We start from the raw sequence: 16,202 nt of genomic DNA on the forward strand, positions 1-16,202 counted from the left end.
CATAACAGACTCATAAAATGGAGTCAGGCCAGGCAACTCACCCCCCTCCAGCTTTAAGAGGAAAAGGTGCTTGTCTAAGCCCAAACAGCCCACTCTCCTCATCAATGTGTAGGCTGTGTCAACCCAGCTAGAACCGTCACTGTACAACAGTCTCTGTGCTGCTTGAAGCCGGAAAGCCATGGTCCTGGAAGAAATGTCCACCAGGCCTTGCCCACCCTCGTGCAGTGGCAAGTACAGGGCTGAAGCTTTAATCCAATGTTGTCCAGACCAGAAGAAATTGACAAGGGTCCTCTGAAGCTCTTGTATCAGACTCTTTGGTGGCTGCAAAATCATTAGTCTGTGCCACAGGGTAGAGGCAGCAAGATTATTAGCTACCAATACCCTTTCCCTATAAAACAGCTGGGGCAGCACCCATTTCCATCTTGACAGTCTGGCACACACTTTCTCCACTACACCCTCCCAGTTATTTTTCTGAAAGACATCGGAGCCTAGAAAAACCCCCAAAGTCTTCATCCCATCTCTGCCCCACTGAAGCCCCCCTGGTAACCGTGGAGCGGACCCCAGGAGTACAGCGCCGGAGAAGATGGCTGCCGTTTTACAGCCCTCTAACCATTTGTACTATTATGTGTGTTTTTCCGCGTTATTTGTAATTTATTTTGTACATAATGTTTCTGCCATCGTCTCTTATAACCAAAAAGAGCTTCTGGATATCAGGACAGCGATTACTCACCTCGTATTGGACGAAGATTTTTTCTTCAACGAGGCGGCCGCGAAGGATATCATACAGACACCCAACAAGGCCCAAATCCCCGTCATTCGCGTGAGGAAGAGACGGAGATATCGTGGACGTAGATCGGGGTGCCTTGTAAGGATCCGACGGCGAGCGAGTAAACTGCCTCTTCCATCAATCCTATTAGCCAATCTTCAATCATTGGATAACAAATTGGATGACCTAAGATTACGGTTATCCTACCAACGGGACATTATAAACTGTAATATCCTATGTTTCACAGAGTCGTGGCTGAACGACGACAATGATAACATACAGCTAGCGGGCTATACGCTACATCGGCAGGATAATAATAAATAAAATAATATGCCATTTAGCAGACGCTTTTATCCAAAGCGACTTACAGTCATGCGTGCATACATTATTTATTTTTTTGTGTATGGGTGGTCTCGGGGATCGAACCCACTACCTTGGCGTTACAAGCGCTGTGCTCTACCAGCTGAGCTACAGAGGACCACACGGATAGAACGGCTGACTCCGGTAAGACAAGGGGTGGCGGTCTGTGTATATTTGTAAACAACAGCTGGTGCACAAAATCAAATACTAAGGAAGTCTCGAGGTTTTGCTCGCCTGAGGTAGAGTATCTTATGATAAGCTGTAGACCACACTATTTACCAAGAGAGTTTTCATCTATATTTTTCATAGCTGTCTATTTACCACCACAAACCAATGCTGGCATTAAGATTGCACTGAATGAGTTGTACAAGGCCATAAATCAACAGGAAAACGCTCATCCAGATGCAGCGCTCCTAGTGGCCGGGGACTTTAATGCAGGGAAACTTAAATCCGTTCTACCTAATTTCTACCAGCATGTTAAATGTGCAACCAGAGGAAAAAAAACTCTAGACCACCTTTACTCCACACACAGAGACGCATACAAAGCTCTCCCTCGCCCTCCATTTGGCAAATCTGACCATAACTCTATCCTCCTGATTCCTGCTTATAAGCAAAAACTAAAGCAGGAAGCACCAGTGACTCGGTTAATAAAAAAGTGGTCAGATGACGCAGATGCTAAGCTACAGGACTGTTTTGCTAGCACAGACTGGAACATGTTCCGGGATTCTTCAGACAGCATTGAGGAGTACACCACATCAGTCACTGGCTTCATCAATAAGTGCATCGATGATGTCGTCCCCACAGTGACCGTACGTACATACCCCAACCAGAAGCCATGGATTACAGGAAACATCCGCACTGAGCTAAAGGGTAGAGCTGCCGCTTTCAAGGAACGGGACTCTAACCCGGACGCTTATAAGAAATCCCGCTATGCCCTCCGACGAACCATCAAACAGGCAAAGAGTCAATACAGGGCTAAGATTGAATCGTACTACACTGGCTCTGACGCTCGTCGGATGTGGCAGGGCTTGAAAACTATTACAGACTACAAAGGGAAGCACAGCCGCGAGCTGCCCAGTGACACAAGCCTACCAGACGAGCTAAACCACTTCTATGCTCGCTTCGAGGCAAGCAACACTGAAGCATGCATGAGAGCACCAGCTGTTCCGGATGACTATGTGATCACGCTCTCCGTAGCCGATGTGAGTAAGACTTTTAAGCAGGTCAACATTCACAAGGCCGCAGGGCCAGACGGATTACCAGGACGTGTACTCCGAGCATGTGCTGACCAACTGGCAAGTGTCTTTACTGACATTTTCAACATGTCCCTGACTGAGTCTGTAATACCAACATGTTTCAAGCAGACCACCATAGTCCCCGTGCCCAAGGACTCTAAGATAACCTGCCTAAATGACTACCGACCCGTAGCACTGACGTCTGTAGCCATGAAGTGCTTTGAAAGGCTGGTCATGGCTCACATCAACAGCATTATCCCAGAAACCCTAGACCCACTCCAATTTGCATACCGCCCCAACAGATCCACAGATGATGCAATCTCTATTGCACTCCACACTGCCCTTTCCCACCTGGACAAGAGGAACACCTATGTGAGAATGCTATTCATTGACTACAGCTCAGCATTCAACACCATAGTGCCCTCTAAGCTCATCACTAAGCTAAGGATCCTGGGACTAAACACCTCCCTCTGCAACTGGATCCTGGACTTCCTGACGGGCCGCCCCCAGGTGGTAAGGGTAGGTAACAACACATCTGCCACACTGATCCTCAACACGGGGGCCCCTCAGGGGTGCGTGCTCAGTCCCCTCCTGTACTCTCTGTTCACCAATGACTGCATGGCCAGGCACGACTCCAACACCATCATTAAGTTTGCCGACGACACAACAGTGGTAGGCCTGATCACCGACAACGATGAGACAGCCTATAGGGAGGAGGTCAGAGACCTGGCCATGTGGTGCCAGGACAACAACCTCTCCCTCAACGTGACCAAGACAAAGGAGATGATTGTGGACTACAGGAAAATAAAGAGGACTGAGCACGCCCCTATTCTCATCGACGGGGCTGTAGTGGAACAGGTTGAGAGCTTCAAGTTCCTTGGTGTCCACATCACCAACAAACTATCATGGTCCAAACACACCAAGACAGTCGTGAAGAGGGCACGACAAAGCCTATTCCCCCTCAGGAGACTGAAAAGATTTGGCATGGGTCCTCAGATCCTCAAAAAATTCTACAGCTGCACCATCGAGAGCATCCTGACTGGTTGCATCACCGCCTGGTATGGCAACTGCTTGGCCTCCGACCGCAAGGCACTACAGAGGGTAGTGCGTACGGCCCAGTACATCACTGGGGCCAAGCTTCCTGCCATCCAGGACCTCTATACCAGGCGGTGTCAGAGGAAGGCCCTCAAAATTGTCAAAGACTCCAGCCACCCTAGTCATAGACTGTTCTCCCTGCTACCGCACGGCAAGTGGTACCGGAGTGCCAAGTCTAGGTCCAAAAGACTTCTCAACAGCTTCTACCCCCAAGCCATAAGACTCCTGAACAGCTAATCATGGCTACCCGGACTATTTGCACTGCCCCCCCACCCCATCCTTTTTACGCTGCTGCTACTCTGTTAATTATTTATGCATAGTCACTTTAACTCTACCCACATGTACATATTACTTCAACTATCTCAACTAGCCGGTGCCCCCGCACATTGACTCTGCACCGGTACCCCCCTGTATATATAGCCTCCCTACTGTTATTTTATTTGACTTCTGCTCTTTTTTTTCTCAACACTTTTTTTGTTGTTGTTTTATTTTTACTTTTTTTGTTAAAAATAAATGCACTGTTGGTTAAGGGCTGTAAGTAAGCATTTCACTGTAATGTCTGCACCTGTTGTATTCGGCGCATGTGACCAATACAATTTGATTTGATTTGATTTGATCTGAAGCTGGCCTGCCCACAGCGCTTCACTCTTTCCCCAATTGACTCTAGCTGAGGAGGCCCCCTCATACACCTTTAAAGCGTTTGAGAGAACCTTAACATCCTCACCCCCTGTAATAAAAACTGTCACGTCATCTGCATACACAGACAGTGCTATGGTGGGACTCTTCATAACCCCTGGCACAGAGAAACCAGTAAGCCTCGCTCTTAAAAAACTAAGCATTGGTTCAATCGCCAGACTATATAACTGCCCTGAAATTGGGCATCCCTGCCTAATGCCCCTTTGGACAGGGATGGGGCAACTCAAACCACCCCCCACCTTCACCATACACGAGGCCCCAGCATACAGTAAATTAATCCAAGACAAAAAAACATCCCCAAACCCAAAGGCTTTCATTGTTTTAAACAAGTACTGGTGGTCCACACGATCAAAAGCCTTCTCCTGATCCAAAGAAAGTAAACCCACATTTACATCAGACAGTTTACAAATGTCTAAAACATCTCTTATTAGAAACAAGTTGTCAACAATAGAGCGATCAGGTACACAGTAGGACTGGTCCTTGTGGACCAACAATCCCAGATACTCTTTCAACCTGTTTGCGAGACATTTAGAAACAATTTTATAATCTGCACACAGCAAAGCAACAGGTCTCCAATTTTTTATGAGAGCCAAATCCCCCTTTTTTGGCAACAGTGAAAGTACCGCACGTTGACAAGATACAGGAAGAGAGCCCTCATGAAAAGATTCACACACCACTTCATAAAAATCCTCCCCAATAGACCCCCAAAAGTGCTTATAAAACTCAGATGGTAAACCATCAATGCCAGGGGCTCGGCCTGTTGAGAGCTGCATAACTGCTGTGGACAGCTCTTGCAGTGTAATGTCATAGTCCAATGCGACTCTTTGCTCAGGTCCCAATTGAGGAAGACCGTGTAACAACTGTTCAGTACACAGAGAGTCACAATCCTCCGCCTTATAGAGGGCAGAATAGAAATCCACGGCATGTTGACGCATTTCACTGTCATCCGTGGTCACCTTCCCATCAGGGAGACGAAGGCAGACCATCTGTTTACGTTGCAATGTCGACTGTCCTAGGTTAAAAAAAAGAAGCACTAGGAGCATCCATATCCTTGAGGGAAGCGAAACGAGACCTAATCAAGGCACCCTTCACTCTTTCATGCAGAAACGACCTCAGTTCATGTTTCTTGTCCTGTAAGTTCATGACTAGTCCGGGGTCATTCTGAGTGAGCAACTTCAATTCAATAGATTTTATGTCCTGTTCAAGGGCCCTGATAGTCTCTTTAACTTCAATTCGAGACAGAGCAGTATACTGTTGACAAAATAATCGTATTTGGGCCTTCCCAACCTCCCACCATTGTCTCAAGGACTCAAAATTCCCTTTTGTAACCCTCAATTTTTCCCAAAACAACAAAAACCTTGACATCATGTAACAATTTAACATTAAAATACCAATAAGATGATGACCTTCGTGGACAGGACAAGTGAATATCAACAGTGACAATATGGTGATCAGAGAAACCCACAGGAGTAATGTCACACCTTCCAACCCTACTACAGTATTGCTCAGATACATACAACCTGTCTAACATTGCTGCACTGACATGACCTTCATTAACTTTCAGCCATGTGTACTGCCTAACTTTTGCATTCCTTACTCTCCACACATCAGAAAGCTAAAACTCAGTTAACAGACCAGACAGGCAAGTGGCTGACCGCAGGTGAGGTTCTTCAGCGGTGCGATCAACAGTAAAATCCACTGTACAGTTCCAGTCCCCCCCTAAAACCATACACCCCTCTTGGTCACACTGTCTTAAGGTTTCCTTTATTTTATCAAAACCAACAATACGCTCTGTACCCTCATTAGGAGCATAAACATTCAAAAAAACTAACAAAAACCCCATAATATCCACCTTGACCAATAAAACCCGACCTTTGACAATCTCTGTTGTAGATACCACAGTCACCCCTAAGCCTGAAGAAAACAAGATTGCCACCCCAGTACTGAAATTAGTACCATGACTGAGTATATGCTGCCCCTCCCACCACATACCCCAGTCAACCTCATTTTCCTCATCACTATGTGTCTCCTGTAGGAAAACTACATTAAGCCTTTTCTGTTTTATTACTTCTAATACCCAAGCCCTCTTATTCCTGTCCCTTCCTCCATTAATATTGAGAGAACCTACCCTTAGTACCTCCATATAGAAAATAAAAAGGAAAAGCAGAAGAAACCACAGAGAAACCAGACAAAGAGAATAGAACACCCTATGAGGCATAATCATCATCATTATTTAAATGTTATCTTAACCTGACCACGTTTCCCACCACCTTTTGCTGCTGTAACAGCAGTAACAAATTTCCTCAAGCGAAACCGCTTCTTCTCACTCAACTGGTCTAACCCCACCGTCTTCTGTAACATCACAGCTGACCTCACAAACTTATCAACATCAAAATAATCTGCCAATTTGACAGATTTCCCAAAAGTCTGATCAAGAAACCCATTTACCTCCTCTAGATCGTAAATTGAGTCCTCACCAGCTGATATCATATCAAGAGAGATATCCATATCCTTCTCCTGATCCTCCTCAACTGAGGCCACAGACCACTGACTCCCCTCTACCACATCCCTTTCAACACTCCCCACTTGCACCCCATCACTCGTACCAGGCATCTCCTCCACTACCTGGGAGACTAGCCCCACCTGAACCCCATTACTCGTAGTGGGCATCTCCTCCACTACCTGGGAGATTAGCTCCACATGAACCCCCTCCTGTACCCCAGCACTCGTACTGGGCACCTCCTCACCAGTCTGAGGAAATGGCCCTTCAGATCCATCCTTACCTTCTACAACAATATCTTTCTGCTGCATAACATTTCCCTCTGGTACAAGTTGCAACTCTGTGCCCTCAACATGGAAAACTTGTTCCTCAGCAACAGATGCTTGTGGCTGCTCTACCGCTGTCAGCCCACCTCTCCCTACATCAGTGGGCCCAGGCATTACGAGGACCACCTGCGCCCCTCCCTCTGCCTTCTCCCTTTTCGGGCAAGCATGTCGCTTATGACCAACATCCCCACACTCAAAACACTGTTGACTACCTGTACTAGCATAAGCCATATACAGTCTATTGTCATACTTGACTTTAAACGCTAACTCCAAAGTCTGCTCCGGTGAGTCCAAAAACATAAACACCTGTCGCCGAAATGACATATCCTGTTTCAACGCCGGGTGTTTGCAACCCAATGGGACAACCTTAATTGAACTTGCAAACTTCCCAAAGCGCAATAACTCGCGCTCCAATGGCTCATTTGGAATAAACGGCGGTACATTTGAAATCGTTACCCTTGTTGACGGAGAAAAAAGCGGCGTAACTTGAATAAACATTCCTTTAAGAAGTACGCCATGCTAAACCATACGATCAACAAGGCGCTCTTCTTTAAGAAATACCACCACCGCTTTATTCATCCGTGACGCATAAGCAACATTCTCATATCCTACCTTCTCTCCTACGGCGACCAGAACCTCCTCCACCATGACAGTAGCTTCAGTAACACACCTAAAGCCGTGCCGAAGTGACAGGGACGGCGTCCCCATTCGGGCCGCCATCCCCACCAAAATCAGCATAATTTCGACACGAAAAACAATATACTTAATTCTACCACAACAAGAAAATAGAAATAATAACCTTAATCATGCATAGAAGAAAAAAAGGATATCACCAAGAAAAGGAAAACCCAGGATATCTAACTCTACACAACACTCGCACTTAGCACTCACTCAAACAATTCCCAGCATGCACCAAACACTCGCAGCATGGAGAGAGAGAAATAGAGAGAAGAGAGAGAAAGAGAGAAGAAATAGAGAGAGAAAGAGAGAAGAAAGAGAGAGAGAAAGAAGAAAGAGAGAGAAGAGAGAAGAAAGAGAGAGCGAGAGAAGAGAGAGAGAAGAAAGAGAAGAGAGAGAGAGAGCGAGCGAGAGAAGAGAGAGAGAGAAGAGAGAGAGAGAAGAAAGAGAAGAGAGAGAGAGAAGAGAGAGAGAAGAGAGAGAGAATAGAGAGAGAAGATAGAGAGAGAAGAGAGATAAGAGAGATAAGAGAGAGAGAGAGAAGAGAGAGAGAGAGAGAGACCTTACATTTGATGTTCAATCTCTGAGGTGTATGTTACTGTAGATGTGGGCTCTAGATTGTTATGTAAACTAATTGTCAACCCTTCTGTCTTCAGGATGGAGTCTTAAATGGCACCCCATTCCATGATTTAGACCCACCCAGGTCTAAATAAATTCCTGACCAGAGCGAAACAATGAAAAAATGCAGTGGAACAGGCTTCGAGGTCCAGAGTTGAGTTTTAGGGATGTATGGAATAGGGTGCCATTTGGGATGCAGATGCAGAGAGCTGGGAGCCATCTGTCACCTCCTCAGCCACATAGGCAGCAGCGTTGGCTCTAGCTGGCCTTTATCTGGGCTCGTCAGGAGCTCCACGCTGAACACACGCCAGTTATTACTGCTAGCCACAGCTCCCTGATAAGATCAAAGGAGAAGCCGGGCTGAGTCAGGAGATGTGTGCTGCCGCTCTCCCTTTAGTTCAAGCACAGTTTGTCATGTCGTCATCCACCGTAACTATTTTCCTCACTTTCTTTCTACTGTATCTCTCCTTTCCTTTTTCCCCTTTTTTATTTAAAGACTGATTCTTTAGCGTCACAGGCTTAAAGCAGTGCAATTTTTCATTATGGAAAAAGGTAGGGAGAGCCGCACATCAGTGCAATTTTCTATGACAAGGCAGAGAATGGAGTTTAGCATGTGTTAGAATGGAGAACAGGAGCAGGTTAGAGAGTGACTGGCTTCTCTCCAGCTAGCTGTATCCATGGGTAATGGCATAGATTAAATGGAGAGTGTACAGCTCTGGTCTGAATACTCTTTTAAACCACAGGTGTGGATGAAATAAAATAATAGACTGCACCACCTGTTTTCAGTTGTAGAGTGAGTCAGCCTGGACACAGGTTATTATCTTCCCGTTGTAGGATTTATAACCTGTCTTGGATGAAAGTAGTGTTCCTGGCTTGTTGTGAACCTCCAATTATAGTTCCACAATGTGTTCTTCGAAGGTTAATTCAAAGTCAATCCAACGTCCTTATTGTTTTAAACAGCCGAAATGCCATCTGTTGATTTTATGCCATAATTTGTATGCTGCAAATCACATTAATTTCATCCTAGCCAAGAAAACATAAAATCAAATCAAATCAAATGTTATTGGTCACATGCGCCGAATACAACAGGTGCAGACATTACAGTGAAATGCTTACTTACAGCCCTTAACCAACAGTGCATTTATTTTTAACAAAAAAAGTAAAAATAAAACAACAACAAAAAAAGTGTTGAGAAAAAAAAGAGCAGAAGTAAAATAAAATAACAGTAGGGAGGCTATATATACAGGGGGGTACCGGTGCAGAGTCAATGTGCGGGGGCACCGTCTAGTTGAGGTAGTTGAAGTAATATGTACATGTGGGTAGAGTTAAAGTGACTATGCATAAATAATTAACAGAGTAGCAGCAGCGTAAAAAGGATGGGGTGGGGGGGCAGTGCAAATAGTCCGGGTAGCCATGATTAGCTGTTCAGGAGTCTTATGGCTTGGGGGTAGAAGCTGTTGAGAAGTATTTTGGACCTAGACTTGGCACTCCGGTACCGCTTGCCGTGCGGTAGCAGAGAGAACAGTCTATGACTAGGGTGGCTGGAGTCTTTGACAATTTTGAGGGCCTTCCTCTGACACCGCCTGGTATAGAGGTCCTGGATGGCAGGAAGCTTGGCCCCAGTGATGTACTGGGCCGTACGCACTACCCTCTGTAGTGCCTTGCGGTCGGAGGCCAAGCAGTTGCCATACCAGGCGGTGATGCAACCAGTCAGGATGCTCTCGATGGTGCAGCTGTAGAATTTTTTGAGGATCTGAGGACCCATGCCAAATCTTTTCAGTCTCCTGAGGGGGAATAGGCTTTGTCGTGTCCTCTTCACGACTGTCTCGGTGTGTTTGGACCATGATAGTTCATTGGTGATGTGGACACCAAGGAACTTGAAGCTCTCAACCTGTTCCACTACAGCAGGCTGTGAGGCTTGGTTTTATTCAGAGCCAACTCTCCCATGGTGAATTGCAAACTTTCTGTATGGAAGAATATGTATCTGGATCAGAATGGATCTGGATCAATCTATTGTACACTGCTCAAAAAAATTAAGGGAACACTTAAACAACACAATGTCACTCCAAGTCAATCACACTTCTGTGAAATGAAACTGTCCACTTAGGAAGCAACACTGATTGACAATAAATGTCACATGCTGTTGTGCAAATGGAATAGACAACAGGTGGAAATTATAGGCAATTAGCAAGACACCCCCAATAAAGAAGTGGTTCTGCAGGTGGTGACCACAGACCACTTCTCAGTTCCTATGCTTCCTGGCTGATGTTTTGGTCCCTTTTGAATGCTGGTGGTGCTTTCACTCCAGTGGTAGCATGAGACGGAGTCTACAACCCACACAAGTGGCTCAGGTAGTGCAGCTCATCCAGGATGGCACATCAATGCGAGCTGTGGCAAGAAGGTTTGCTGTGTCTGTCAGCGTAGTGTCCAGAGCATGGAGGCGCTACCAGGAGACAGACCAGTACATCAGGAGACGTGGAGGAGGCCGTAGGAGGGCAACAACCCAGCAGCAGGACCGCTACCTCTGCCTTTGTGCAAGGAGGAGCAGGAGGAGCACTGCCAGAGCCCTGCAAAATGACCTCCAGCAGGCCACAAATGTGCATGTGTCTGCTCAAACGGTCAGAAACAGACTCCAAGAGGGGGGTATGAGGGCCCGACGTCCACAGGTGGGGGTTGTGCTTACAGCCCAACACCGTGCAGGACGTTTGGCATTTGCCAGAGAACACCAAGATTGGCAAATTCGCCACTGGCGCCCTGTGCTCTTCACAGATTAAAGCAGGTTCACACTGAGCACATGTGACAGACGTGACAGAGTCTGGAGACGCCGTGGAGAACGTTTTGCTGCCTGCAACATCCTCCAGCATGACCGGTTTGGCGATGGGTCAGTCATGTTGTGCGGTGGCATTTCTTTGGGGGGCCGCACAGCCCTCCATGTGCTCGCCAGAGGTAGCCTGACTGCCATTAGGTACCGAGATGAGATCCTCAGACCCCTTGTGAGACCATATGCTGGTGCGGTTGGCCCTGGGTTCCTCCTAATGCAAGACAATGCTAGACCTCATGTGGCTGGAGTGTGTCAGTAGTTCCTGCAAGAGGAAGGCATTGATGCTATTGACTGGCCCGCCCGTTCCCCAGACCTGAATCCAATTGAGCACATCTGGGACATCATGTCTCGCTCCATCCACCAACGCCACGCCACGTTGCACCACAGACTGTCCAGGAATTGGCGGATGCTTTAGTCCAGGTCTGGGAGGAGATCCCTCAGGAGACCATCCGCCACCTCATCAGGAGCATGCCCAGGCGTTGTAGGGAGGTCATACAGGCACGTGGAGGCCACACACACTACTGAGCCTCATTTTGACTTGTTTTAAGGACATTACATCAAAGTTGGATCAGCCTGTAGTGTGGTTTTCCACTTAAATTTTGAGGGTGACTCCAAATCCAGACCTCCATGGGTTGATACATTTGATTTCTATTGATAATTATTGTGTGAAGAAAAAAGTATTTAATAAGATTATTTCATTCATTCAGATCTAGGATGTGTTGTTTAAGTGTTCCCTTTATTGTTTTGAGCAGTGTATATACAATACAGTGCATACACATAGCCTAGTTTGCTAGACCAGTGACATCACATTAAAGCCAAGGCACCCTTTTTCCTATATAGTGCACTACTTTTGACCAGGGCCATTTAGGATGCAGACATAGTAATCAGTCCTATTTAATGTTGTTGTCTGACATCTGACCTCTCTCTCCTCCAGGGTGAAGTCGAAGGATGGCGTGGCTTTCCTGGGGGCGCGGGCCAGTAACCCAGTCCTATGGACAGTGAGTCAGGACGTGAGGAGCGAGGGACACAGGGTCATCACCCTCCACTGTCACCGCAAGGAGAACACCTTCGGTCAGAGGTCAGTGGCACCTAGTTCTTGTTAATTAGGATTCAACACACTGTAATAGCAGATTTGATGGATCATGGTTAGGGCCAGGAGTTTTTCCTGGTCAGGCCAAGTGGTCAGGGAAAATGGGTCCTAATGATGTATTATGGGCTAAAGCAACTGTCATGGTGTGCTGCTTACTGTTGTTAGAGCCCCCCACAACCCCCTCCCAAAGGGACCATCATTAATGATAACGATTTCACTACTGAGCCACTGAACTTCTGAGCTAAACATTAGTGCATTTGGCTCCCATTGGACTCAGTTTCCATTTATACAGTGGGGAAGGTTGTCTAACTTATTTTTTAGCTTTGGGGAGGGTTGTGTGATTTTTTATTGGGCACATGGCATTTTCCCATTTTACAGGTTTTACTATATAATTTCTTCCATATAGCCAAATGTCCTCATCTGCTTGCATGCACCTCCTCTATTAAGGTGTTTTTGTACTTCCTTTATGCACTACGCTTTTCTGCACGCATACTCAATATCCTGTTTATAAACACAAGGTTGCTACAGTTGTTGTTATTTGTGTTGTTAATCATTATGTTTGAGTAAATTAAATGAGGGGGGAGGGTGTGCAATTTTGTTTACAGTACAAGGAGAGGGTCATGTGGAAATATTTTAAATGTTGGAGAGGTGTGTGCATTTTATATGACACCTAGAGTATGACCAAATGTTGAACTGTCCCTTATCTGTCTCATATTTCCAGCCCTCTCCCCTGCAGTGTGTTTGGGATTACTGGTCAGCCTAGTGCTGTGATGATTGACAGCCATATTCCGTGCTCCTTGGCATACTCTCTGTCCCTATGGTCTACCCCCTGGTGGCATTTACATAATTTACATTTATCTCATGAATACGTATTACTATTAGTCAGTCCCCAGTTAGTGGCTAAAAACAACGGCAAAACTTTCCAATGTTAATTAAGTGGAGATTATTTGTAATTTTTTCTCTCAAACATTAATTAGAGAAATCTGTGTGAGAATCATCCTCAGCGGTGACATGTGTCAGTTTAGAGATAAGGAAGTAGGGAGCCGGCTGGCATTTATTGGGATGACTCGTACTGGAGGCACCTCTGCAGAGTGGTCACTAGCTGGCACAGCCACAAAGTCATAAAATCTGATGTTAAACCTAACCCTTAAAGGCGCATTATGCATAAATCGCTCCACCATTTCCTGGTTGCTAAAATTGTAATAGTTTGCCTAATTTCAGTTTATGTGACAAAACCGCTGTGAAATATATTTTCAATAACCAAATAAATTGTATTTTCAACTGTTTGAAGCTGGTGTACAAAACCAAAAGTAAAAGACACAAAAACGAAACAAAAGAACGGGAAGCATTTAAATAGCACATATAGAACAGATATACCGCTTCTTAGACTTCCTTCCAACGAGAATGACAGATCTATAATGCTCATTTCTATGTGAATTTGGTCGGGTCACCCAAAAAGTTACATACAGTGAGGGAAAAAAGTATTTGATCCCCTGCTGATTTTGTAAGTTTGCCCACTGACAAAGACATGATCAGTCTATAATTTTAATGGTAGGTTTATTTGATCAGTGAGAGACAGAATAACAACAACAAAAATCCAGAAAACACATGTCAAAAATGTTATGAATTGATTTGCATTTTAATGAGGGAAATAAGTATTTGACCCCTCTGCAAAACATGACTTAGTACTTGGTGGCAAAACCCTTGTTGGCAATCACAGAGGTCAGTCGTTTCTTGTAGTTGGCCACCAGGTTTGCACACATCTCAGGAGGGATTTTGTCCCACTCCTCTTTGCAGATCTTCTCCAAGTCATTAAGGTTTTGAGGCTGACATTTGGCAACTCGAACCTTCAGCTCCCATTTTCTATGGGATTAAGGTCTGGAGACTGGCTAGGCCACTCCAGGACCTTAATATGCTTCTTCTTGAGCCACTCCTTTGTTGCCTTGGCCGTGTGTTTTGGGTCATTGTCATGCTGGAATACCCACCCACGACCCATTTTCAATGCCCTGGCTGAGGGAAGGAGGTTCTCACCCAAGATTTGACGGTACATGGCCCCGTCCATCGTCCCTTTGATGTGGTGAAGTTGTCCTGTCCCCTTAGCAGAAAAACACCCCCAAAACATAATGTTTCCACCTCCATGTTTGACGGTGGGGATGGTGCTCTTGGGGTCATGGGCAGCATTCCTCCTCCTCCAAACACGGCGAGTTGAGTTGATGCCAAAGAGCTCGATTTTGGTCTCATCTGACCACAACACTTTCACCCAGTTCTCCTCTGAATCATTCAAATGGTCATTGGTAAACTGTATATGTGCTTTCTTGAGCAGGGGGACCTTGCGGGCGCTGCAGGATTTCAGTCCTTCACGGCGTAGTGTGTTACCAATTGTTTTCTTGGTGACTATGGTCCCAGCTGCCTTGAGATCATTGACAAGATCCTCCCGTGTAGTTCTGGGCTGATTCCTCACCGTTCTCATGATCATTGCAACTCCACGAGGTGAGATCTTGCATGGAGCCCCAGGCCGAGGGAGATTGATAGTTCTTTTGTGTTTCTTCCATTTGCGAATAATCGCACCAACTGTTGTCACCTTCTCACCAAGCTGCTTGGCGATGGTCTTATAGCCCATTCCAGCCTTGTGTAGGTCTACAATCTTGTCCCTGACATCCTTGGAGAGCTCTTTGGTCTTGGCCATGGTTGCGAGTTAGGAATCTGATTGATTGATTGCTTCTGTGGACAGGTGTCTTTTATACAGGTAACAAGCTGAGATTAGGAGCACTCCCTTTAAGAGTGTGCTCCTAATCTCAGCTCATTACATGTATAAAAGACACCTGTGAGCCAGAAATCTTTCTGATTGAGAGGAGGTCAAATACTTATTTCCCTCATTAAAATGCAAATAAATTTATAAAATTGTTGACATGTGTTTTTCTGGATTTTTTTGTTGTTATTCTGTCTCTCACTGTTAAAATAACCCTACCATTAAAATTATAGTCTGATAATTTATTTGTCAGTGGGCAAACGTACAAAATCAGCAGGGGATCAAATACTTTTTTCCCTCACTGTATTGCAGCTTTAACCCTAACCTTAACCACACAGCTAACCCTAATGACTAACCCTAGCCTTAAATGAAGATCAAAAAGCCTATTTTTGTTTTCATTAAGTTTTACGATATAGCCAATTTTGACTTTGCAGCTGTTAAACATCAACCTGAAAGTAACGAGGGAGTTGGGGAAGCCTTCTGGACGGAGATGTCTACAATTCATTGTGGTGAGGCTTTCTTGTGCTCGAGGAGAGGAAACATTAACATAAACAAATCTTGCCTCCTTGCCTGTGGACCTCTTCACAAATTATATTCAAGTACTGCACTGTTATTAGATTGTTTTTTCCCTCTCCTCCTTGAAATTCAGGTTGTGCAGGGAGATGTCTAAAGAAGATATATATTTGTTGTGTTTACTGTGTTTTCGTAGTTACATTTCCTGTCGAGCAACATAAGTGATTCAGTTTGCTGCCAATTACTCTCAAGTTACAGTCGAATGAGTAAGGAAATGTTTAGACCTAAAGCACATCTCTCTTAGACTTTGTAAAGCTGTTAGGTTTTCCACAGTTCTCCAAGAGAATATTATTGTTTATAACAGCCTACCTGAAACCACACACACAGCGTATACACATTACACAGTAATGTAGTAATACGTGTGCATGTGTCACATGACCCTGCCTCTCAGAGTATATAATGCCACAGAAAGGTCACATTGTGTCCATAAGCCTTTAACATAATCAGCAGTGACATTTATCACAGCGCACTACGCTTTATTACAGGCGACAGGTTCAGTCCACATCACTGCATTCTGTATCAGAAAGTATGTTGGCTCTCTTTGAAGTCTCGTAGATCAATGCATTGCTCTCTTTTTGTTTATAAAGCTCTTTTAGGGACAGTTTTTCAGTGGTTTACATTCCCTATTTTGCAGGTTTTACTATATAATTTCTTCCATATAGCCACATGTCCTCATCTGCTTGCATGCGCCTCCC

The 16,202-nt window shown here is 45.3% G+C and overlaps 1 pseudogene across 1 annotated transcript in view; it reads left to right on the top strand.

Moving 5' to 3' along the window:
- The window catches only part of LOC311128164 (transmembrane protein 132C-like), a 190,420-nt pseudogene that overhangs the window by 91,711 nt on the left and 82,507 nt on the right, over positions 1-16,202 (top strand). The window contains exon 3 of the transcript in view: positions 12,030-12,173. The product of the transcript in view is annotated as a transmembrane protein 132C-like (transcript). The remainder of the gene's footprint in view (positions 1-12,029; positions 12,174-16,202) is intronic.

This window comes from Coregonus lavaretus, assembly GCF_964263955.1.
Source record: "Coregonus lavaretus genome assembly, chromosome: 4".
NCBI lineage: Eukaryota > Metazoa > Chordata > Actinopteri > Salmoniformes > Salmonidae > Coregonus > Coregonus lavaretus.